The sequence below is a fragment of the Rhinolophus sinicus genome, linkage group LG02 (assembly GCF_036562045.2).
Source record: "Rhinolophus sinicus isolate RSC01 linkage group LG02, ASM3656204v1, whole genome shotgun sequence".
NCBI classification, from domain to species: domain Eukaryota; kingdom Metazoa; phylum Chordata; class Mammalia; order Chiroptera; family Rhinolophidae; genus Rhinolophus; species Rhinolophus sinicus.
Window position 1 is genome coordinate 138,957,440 of NC_133752.1, and position 10,836 is coordinate 138,968,275.

A 10,836-nucleotide genomic window follows, 5' to 3' on the forward strand; every position below is an offset into this window, starting at 1 on the left:
AGTGGAGCCAACCAAACACTTTGCAGTGTTTTCTGTAAAGAGATGGCTTCAGTGAGGAAAAAAAGGACAACTGAACTATGCATGTTCATTTCTTACCCTAAACTCACAACGCAGAGAAGTTACTCTGTCTTCCTTGGGAAGTTTGAGGAGCTGTGCAAAGAAACAGGATGTTCAGGAAAAATCTTTCTCGTGAAAATCAGAGGAACGTAGAAGACGTATACCCCAAAGAACAACTAGATCGAAGGATGTGAAGATTTTGTAGGATACACACTGTCAGATTACTTTCCATCAGGATTTGACCAAATACTTTGTAATTCTACTATAGAGGTATGAGAGTAGCCAGTTTACACGACCTTTGATAGGTGTGCCAGCCACTGCATGTTGTTTGTGCAATTTCCCTTTCCTGATTTTTCTTGTAACAGATTATGATGTTGGGGTGGCAGTGTGCCGTGCTTATAAATTCTCAGCCTCCCTTGCAATTAGGGATGGCTATGTTATACACTTCTTACCAATGAGATGAACACTATAAGTCGGCCAGTGATTCCTAGAAAGTTTTGTTTTCTTAATTTAAATGCCACCTTTTCTCTCTTTCCTTATTCCTGCCTGAAACACTGAAGTGACATCTGAAGTTGAAGCGTCCATCTTGTAACCAAAATGAGAGCCACATGCCAAGAATGATGAGACAGAAACATAAACATTCCCTGAAGACGTTACTGAACAGCTACATCCGTCCTGCTGTGTCTTTTCTATTTATCAACACAAAGAAACGACACTTTTTCTATTTAAAGATTTCAGCTTTGAAATGTATGTCGTATATATCTGTATGGTTTATGTTTGCAAATTATTTTACTCTACTCGTTTATTTCAGATGTCTTTCTTTTAAATAACCCGATTTTATTTTCCATTCCAATCTGAGTCATTGACTTTTTACTAATAGAATTAAGTTCATTTACATTTGCAGTTGTAATTCTTGCATTTATGTATTTGGTTGCAAGATGTAGAAATTCATCTTCAGTTAGCAAAATGGAAATTCAATGGCTCCGGCAACCAGGAGGAAAGAGTGCAGCTAGAGACCCTCTGAGCCAGAGACTTGATACTCCCGAGATTCTCTTGCTCTGCCTCCCTTTGCTTCTGGCTACTTTTGTCCACACACACCACTCCACACATCTTCCCAGTTTTATCTTGAAAGTGAAAAAATGCTTTTGTTTATGTCCTTTTGAACAAAACCTGGAGAAGGAGTACAATGTTCATGGTTTGTGCCAGATATCTATGTGTCTATGTGCCAGACCAGTTTCCAGGGCTGGGTGGTGAGTGGGTGGGGGATGATAAGCTTCTGGGATTGACCCAATTTAAGCCAAACATCCACTTCTAGATAATCTAGACCAGGTAAGTAAGATCATGTCAAATGATGTCATCACCTTTTGAAGTCTATGGTTAGAGGGGAAATGCGGATTTAGGCTGCTTTTCTAATGAAAATGCAGGGATACCGGGCAGAAAAAGAGGTAAATGACCTTTTTAATCATTACAGAAATAAAATGTCGTATTTTATACTTCCTGGGTTTTAATTCCTTTCCTCCTTTTAGATATGGACAATTAGTTTGCTCTTATTCTCTGCAATAATTAACAAGGAAAGTGTCTTGTTTTAATTAAACCATTTTTAGACTTAGCCATCTAATTATTAAAATTGAGAGCAACAGAAGAACTTTCCTCCCTTTTATGAAGAATGTGAAATCCTGGGCTTTGTTCGTTTGGTGAAGCTTCTCCTTTCTCTCCTCTCCTCTGTTTGTTTGTTGTTGTTTTTTTTCTTCATTTAGACTGTAGTCATAAACGGCATCATTGTCTTTGTGTTAAATAGTATAAATCATCTGTTTCAAGTATCTTTATTTCAAATTTATTCACTATATACATTCAATTTATTTCTATATATTTAACTTACTGATTGCTCCAATCCCTTCAACCACCACTTTTGTTTTCTTGAATTTAAATTTTGATTACTATGTTGGGGCTGTGAAGTAGAACTTTAGGACATTTGTTTGGGAGGACAGTCTAGTTTTGGAGTCCTTGGATACTGAAATGTCATTCCTACCTCATAATAGATGGCTTGGGTAACTCAGAATGGGTGGAATGCGAATGCCTTTAGTTACAAGTAATGAGCAAGAACAAGGTGCTTATATTTCAATCCTACTTTGCAGACAGACAGGCAGGATTATTTTATTTCTTAACGGTATCTGACTATATCTTTTATTTTACTCTATATTCATAGAAGACTTTCTTCACTTAATATTATATATTTTCCTGGCTAATTAGGAGAAAATTTGGAAGAGTTGTTTTTTGTTTGTTTTGTTTTTGTTTTTAATTGTCTTTTCACCATTTTAGGCAGAAGATGAGATTAGTTGTGTAATCCTGCAACTGGGTTTGGCAGCTTCAGAGTATGAGCAAAGACAATAGATGTTAGGGATTTCCTATGCTTCAAGTCTGGCGAACAGGCTATGGCACAAGTTCATATGCTGATGGGAGAGTCCAGTCTAGTGTTCAAACAAAAGCACTACGGACAAGCTGTTCATAGAGTCATACTGGGTAGGAAGGTAAGTGACGTTGCGGCAGGTAGATATTGTGAAAGAAAATGGAAAAGTAAAGAATTGAATTTGTTATTGGATAAACAGTTAAGATCAGTAGGAAGGAAAGAAAGGGATACTGTGATCAGAGACGGAAATGTCAGAATTGGAAATTTCATTACATCTTAGTTGCTTATATCCCTTAATTCAATGTTCTAGTTTTATCCTACATTCAGATTTCATTTGGATGCCACGATCTTTATCAGCTCAATGCCATTGGTCCATTATTGGGTTGTCTTTCTTTCTACTGTATACTTTTTTAAATGATTTTATTTCTGGCTCATACAAATGTTGCAGTTATTGTTGATTTTCCATAGGCTACATTCCTAAGCAGCCTTTCCAGCTTTCTTTATGGAAACCTACCTTAATTAAGAGTCAGGGATAAGATACCCCCTTTCCTCTCTAAGAATAATGCCACCTCTGTTTTAACCCCCAGCTCTGGTTTTTGAATTTTCATTCTCAATCAGCCCCCAAATTTTTGTAATTATGCATATGCAGGGAGAACAATGCATACGTCTGTTCTGAAGTGGGGAAGAGCTAGAAGGAAAGACTAATGTTAACTCCAACTTGGTAAACACATACTTGCTATGCATGCCACAGAGCATTCAGACTGATGAAAAAGCTCTTCATGATTCCTTGATTACATAATTGCGCTTTATAATTTATGTTCTACTACATACCCTGCAAAACATTTCATGGGCTGCTTAATTGTGGTTGTGACAAAGCCCAGACTCAAATTCTGGTGTTTAAATTCCAAGTTGCATTCTTTCTACTATTCCACATTGCATCTTTATTTGTATCTTGTGTGCGCTCCGAGACTATGACTTTCTTGAGGGCAGGCATTCAGTATATTTGTGGATTAAATTTGTCTGAATCCTTGTGTTTAAAAGGACTTGTACAGAAAGAGGTTGTGACATGAAGAATTAATTCCATTGTTAGAATATAATTCCTTTATATCTAAGCACATTTAATTAATTAAATATAATAACATTGAAATAACATTAATTAAATATATTTATATTTATATAATATTAAATGTGGTGGGACTACTAAAATCCACTGGAAATAAAGGAGGAAACATTTTAATTGGAATTATACCTCTGGTTCAAAACACTGAATCAGAAAAATACAAATATACTGGCAAGTCAAATCCTCCTCCAATAAACTGCATGTAGTCATTGTCACTTAAACTACTCTCTCTTTCCAGTTTTCACCTGAATTTGAACCTTGTGCCAAGCACATCCACACATAATTACAAACTTGGGAACATTCGCTAACTATGGGTTTTTTGTTTTTTTTAAATCTTATTCTAACTCGAACGTGCATTGTATCTAGGTTAGTCAATATAGGTATGCAGTTAGTCATTCATGACTTCATATTCCATTTTCCCCCTACTGTGGAACATGTACCTTGTTTCTAATGTTTTTACTATTGTAAATTATACTGCAAAGAATATTTGCACACCTAAGTCTGTGTCTGTATCTTTGGTCATTTCCCTGGGATAAATCCCTACATCAGCCAGGAGTTTAGCAGGAAACTGATTGCATAATCAAAGCCTTTAATTCGAGAGACTTGTCTGAGGGGACTGATTACAAGAGGTGTGGGTAGGGTTAAGGAAATCAATAAGGAATGATGAAGGACTCAGGGACTGGCAAACATGCCCTTATCACCCCTAGACCTGAAGGAGAAGGTGAGGTGGGGTGAGGGTACAGCGTAGCAGAGTACAGAGAAAGCCTCAGATGAACAATTAGGGCTGCCTCCCAGGGAACTGTGGCCTTACAGCTGTTCTTCTCAAAGGGCGGTCCTTCCACCAGCAGCATCCGCAACACCTGGGAACCTATTAGAAACACAAATTCTCAGGCCCTACCCCATCCTACTGAATCAGAAACAAAGCACCCCATCTGGGGCTTCCAATATGCTGAAAACCACTGGCTTCACAGAACAAAGCCACTCATAAAACCATGGAAGCAGGGAGGGAACAGGTGGCAGGAAGTAAATGTCCCCAAATGTCTCTTCTTCTGCTCTCCTCCTTTCAGTGCCTTCATTGGCTAAACCCAACTAGAAGCTAGAGAGCGAGGGAGCCCGGGGATCTAATCCACGGAGGACATAGTGTAGGACGGAGAGAGGTGCAGCATGATTTGGAGAGGCAAGAGGAGAAAAACCAGCTCAATCTCTAAACATAAAATCACTGCATCAAAAATATAAACAGTTTATACCTTTAATACATACTAGGAAGTTGTTTTTCATTTAAAAACTCATATATAAACACTTTTGCCACCAGTGGCTAAGGCTGCCAGTCTGGTGGAATTCCTGGTAACTTTGAATATGAGTTGTTTTTTTAAGTCTGTTCTGGTTTCGTAAATTAAAAATGGTATCTCAATCTTATCTGAATTTGCATTTCTTCATTTAAAATGAGATGATTTTCAGAAACATGCTTATCAGCATTTGCACTCTTCCTAGGTGTTATCTATTTTTCTCCTTTGCTTTTCCACTGGGATTTTTTTTCTAATTTGATAGAGCTCCTTTTAAACACTGAGATGATTCCTTCTCACTCTGCCATATTTGTCACAGACATTTTTCACAGTTTGTCATTCGTCTTTTATTTTGGATATATGGAAATTTTATATTGTCAAATTTATTAATATTATTCTTTGCGATGTTTTCTTTTACGTGGTTAGCCTTTTCCTGTTTAAAAGTTATTTCTTTGGACCATGATGATGATTCATAATGCTTCTGTATCAGTTTCCTATCTCTGCTGTAATAAATTGCCTCATAATTTGTGGCTTAAAACAACACAAATTTATTATTTTACAGATCTGGGATTCAGAAGTCTAAAATTGGTCTCACTGGATTAAATTCAAGGTGTAGGCAGGACCGTGTACCATCTGAGGCTCTAAAGGAGAACGTCTCCTTGCCTCTTCCACCTTCTGGAGGCTGCCTGCATTCCTTGGCCTGTGGTCCTTTCCTCTGCCTTAAAAGCTCATCACTCTAATTTCTGCCTCTGTTGTCATATCTCCTTCTCTAACTCTGAACTTCTTGCCTCCCCCTTTCACTTATAAGGACCCTCGTGGTCACATTGGGACCACATGGATAATCCAGGATAATCTTACCATGTCAAGATTCTTAATCACATCAGCAAAGTCTCTTTGGCCATATAAAGTCACGTATCCATGGGTTCTGGAGATCAGGACGTGGCCATCTCTGGGGCCATTATTCTGCCTACCACAGCTCTTACCACCCCATCCTAGCCTCCTGCCCAGCGTGGTCCAGTGTCTAGGCACACTGCTCTTACTCTCCTGTAAGAGATATTTTCCAGACACTCTCTCCAGTTGACATTACCTTTTGTTAAGGATAATTGTATCATCTCCTTTCTTTTTTAAATCAACAACAGACTATTAAACTATCGTGTTGACTATGATAATATTCTCTGTAGCCCAAAGAGCAATTTCTGTGACAAAATTCCTCATCTTCATAGCCTATTTTCCTTCAGACTTACTGAATCCCAGGAACTATTTTGAATGTCTACAGCTAATTTATTTGTGAAGCTAACTAACTGCCAACTTGTCACACTATCCCTTATACTTACGGTAACTTCCGTTGCTCCATCACACTCAAAGCATGAAACCTCAATTTTAGGAATCCATCATATTTGATATTCATGATTTAAGCAGTATATCCCTATTCATTGGAATGGACATTTACTTTTTCACTCGCCAACACTGCGCTTATTGTTGGGGGTATAAACAAAAATAGGATATCATCATTGCCCTTAAGGTCAAGGGGAAAACACAGTTCCAATCACCTTTGTCATATATTTTTTCAAATCAGAAGTTTATATGTTTGTCTTTTGTCAACATGTAAGCACAATGAGAACTTAGATTCTATGTGTTGTATTTGTATATGCATATTTATAGATGCACTATATATTCTGAAAAGAGAATGTGGACTATATAGGGTCAAATCTTGCCTCTACCACTTATTTGCTCCATGATCTTATATGAGTAACTTCTGTGAGTCTTTAGTTACATATTTGTAAAATGTGGGCGAGAGTACCCACTTCACCAGGACTTTGTAAGAATTAAATAAAATAACATACGTAAAGGACTTAGAATAGCCTGGCATATAGTCAATCCTCAAATGTGTGGGTGAAGTCAGAATGTAAAGTAGGGGTGCTTTCCTTATATTGCAGAGTGATTAATAGCACACACTCTGTAGCCAGGCTACTGGGTTTAAAACCCCATTTACTAGCGGTATGACCTTGACTATGAAGTGGTGATAATAATAATGATTATTATTATCAGGATCATCATAAAGATTATATGAGTTCTATACTCTAACACATGTGGAATGCTTGAAGAGCACCTGTCACCAGGTAAATGCCATATAATTGTTGGCTATAATTACACATCTCCTTAAACTTATAGTTCCTCAAAACAGAGTATTATAGTCACTAACACAGTTATATTAATTGTACTAACTAAATGTACAATTTCTTAACATAAGGTATTTCAGTTTCTATTACAGTGGGATATGATGAAGAGACCAGTGTCCTGGGTTGACCCACATCTATAAGCAAGGCTGATCAAGGCACTTCTGCGAGCTGGTATCTTCCTCTGTGAAACGGCAACACTATCCTCTGCTTAACCCAGGATACTTTTATCATCAACACATTAAGAAATACAGGTATCACAGATGATCTAGGTTTCAATCCTGATTACTGGATATTTTACCTTGGATGAGCCACTTAACCTCTCTCTCTCTCTCTCTCTCTCTCTCTCTATATATATATATATATATATATATATATATATGAAAAATGATTTCTATGGCTTGCACCATATGAGTATTTAAAGTAGGTGCTTGAAATTCCAGCATTTCTGTCATTTCTTGATCTTTTTCTATTGACTTATTTGCCTTCTAATCTATTACCTTTTTTTCTGCTTCTTCATATGACTAGTCATTTTTTATGGGATGCTGGGCATTATGAATTTTATGTTTTAAATATCTGGATTAAAAATTGTTTTCTTTAGAGTGCTGAATCTTGCTTTTGAAGGGAGTGACTTACATATTAGCTTGATCCTTTTGAATCTTGTTTTTAAGCTTTGTTAGGGGTAGATCTAGGGTGTTCTTTACTCTAGAGCTAATGTCACCCTACCATTAAAAGGTTATTCTTCTGGGATCTCTACCAAGTGCCTTGGGTGTCCAACGAAGTCTCTTCACTTTGATTGGTTGAAACTCAAATGTCTCCTAGCTCTGTGTGAGCTCTGGGAATTTTTCAGCTTACAGCTTCCCAGTGATTCTTTAACCAGCCTTGTGACATTTCCCCCTATGAATTTTCAGCTTAGTATTGAGAAACAGGCTCAAGGGGACTTCTATGAAGACTTATTGAGCTTTTGACAATCTTTTTTTACATAATCTCTCTTCTAAGTACTTTGATCCACCAATTCCCCGTGCCTCAGTCTCCCTGGTCTCTGTCTCTTCAGAGACTACCTTGATCTACTTAGATTCCCTCTCCCCGATTCATAGTCAGGAAAGCATCTTCAGAAAAACAAAGCCAGAGTGATCATGGGGCTTACATAATTTGTTTCCTTTCTTTTAGGATTTACAAACTTACATTTCCTTTTCTCTAACATCTTAAAATAGATGCTTCTTACGTTTTGTCCAATTTCCTAGTTGTTCGCAGTGGGAGGACAAGTCCAGTACTGGTTACTCCATCATAGCTAGCAGAGGAAGTTTCGGTTTCAATAATTATCTACTCATGACCAATTTTATTTCACCTATACCTCCACCTCCACTCCCACCGATGATTGCAAACCCAATTATGAGTAACTAAAATAGAAGTACCACTTGAAGCTTGGTTGTGTGCCACAGATGATAGACTGTACAGTTTGGGTATCAATATCTTCTTTATCTTGGCTTCAAATCTATGGTTCAGCTTACAGTCAATAAAAGTAGATTTTGTTTTTTTTATTTTTAAATCATTTGAATTCACTTGTGAAGCAACTTATCAAAGTGACATTTATTTGATTCTTCTTTTAGAAAGCCAGCATCTGGATTTGAATTACAGATTCTTAGCATAGATATCAATGAATGATTAAATGTTATATTCTTGCTACTTATTTAAGTAACTTAATTGGTTGAATAGCTGTTAGGCCAGAAAATTTAAAGTGCTAATAATTCATCATTTTGATACCTATTATCTGTATATTACTCAAATTAAGGCATTTATTAGTTAATGTTTCTCCCTTAACCATTTTAATTGCCTACAGTAAGTGAACTAAAAATTCTTACATGTCAAAATTTCCCAAAGTACATTCAGAAGGCTGCAGAATAAATACTGTAAATGGCAAAAAGCCCTTAACACCCTTGCCAAAACACTGACCTATTGTAAACACCTTATAAAAAACATCAGAGACATATTTTCTGTCAATAGAAGTGACATTACAGTACACTTTTCTTCTAGGAATGCAAATGGTGATGTTATTAAGAAAACAATTTTTTTTTTTTGCTTTCTTAGTAGACTGAGGTGGTAGTATAATATGAATATTGGTATTTTATTTTATTTTACTTTAGAGGTGTAGTGCTGGCAACGAATGGAAAAACTTAAGAATTCACAGAATTCTTCCATTTTAGCACAAAACTATGAAGAAAGTATGGCATAGTAAAAAAAATCAGTAGAAGTAAGTGGCTAGGTTTTAATCCTTACTGCCAATAACTTGCTGGCTTTGACTGAGATATAGTTCATTTATTGTCATGAATTCTATAACAAGGAGTTTTTATCTCTACGTGTCTGACAGTATTCACAGGAGAATGATGAGAACGATGAGTCAGCAGAGATGCGAGTTATACTGTGGGGGCATGAATATCATCAGGTGTTTCTATGGCCTAGATCAGTGGTTCTCAACACTGAGACCCGACACTACCATGTTGGTTGTCTTATTTTTTGTGTTTTATTTATGTTTTTCCCCCTTGTTTTTAAACATTTTAAAATTTACATACAGTAAAATTTTCTCTCTTTTTGGTGTGCATGTCGACGAGGTTTGACAAATGCATGCAGTCATGTAATCACCACCACAATCAAGATTCAGAACAGCTAACACTGCCCCTCCCAAAATTTCCTCTTGCTACCCCTTTGTAATGAAACCTTCTCGGGAACCCCTGGCTTCTGGTAACCACTCATGTGTTCCCTGTTCTATAGTGATTTTCTCGAATGTCACATAAAGGAAACCACATAGTATATAGCCTTTAAAGACTGACCCAAAGCTGCCTTTTTTATAATAGATGTTCTGTTATTCCCCCTTTACTATCCTCAAATAGAACCCAGAGATAAAATTATCTACTCTAACACATATCATTTCAAAATAATAAGTATAATGCTCTAACATATATAAGGGAAGCAAAAAGTCAACTATAAAATAATATGTATTCAAAATGGAAATGGCTGAGCACAACTATTGTAGACCTACTAAAGTAATCAGATGCTTGCATCTACTTTAATGAAAAAGTTTGGTTTCAAGGAAAGTAAGAAGATCAGAAGCTATTAGGTATAAAAAGTACAGGGGAATGAAAAAAGCAGAGGTGTGATGTGATTTTTCCAAAATGTGAATAATTCTTGGTAAAGATCCAAACAAAACCAAGTACAATCTTACTTTTCACAGAATCTTACTATTCCCAGTAGTTGCACTTCTGGAAAAGTCAGTGTACATTAAAAACTGTATGTTTTTTGTGTATAAAATGGAGCTAGGTTTCTAGGTTCAGATAATTGTAAATGGGTTTTCATCTACATGAATCGCAAATGGGGTAATCAAAAGATGTGTAGACTGAGGGAGAATTTATCTATGGCCTTGTCTGTACCATTCCTGGCTTATACCCTGTAAGAGCACAAAGCACCCTTTAATTATTGTAACAACCAAAAGCATCCCCACAAATTTCTAAAATGCCTCCTAGTGGGTGGCCATTGAGATTCACTGGCTAAGATGAAGTAACTCAGGCCATCCAATACTCTCATTCATGATCAATGTTCACCAATCTTCTGATTAATAATTGAATTCTGCACATTCCTTCTTACTAGGAAAGGGATGCCTTTCTTATCATGCTGACTTTTGCATTCTAGCCTTCAGAAATATATTCCCCATAGTGGAGATTAATAAATGATAATTTTGGTTTATCCCAGTTGTTTGAGTTTGCTTAGCCTGCAATAGTCTCTGAGATCCAAATCAAC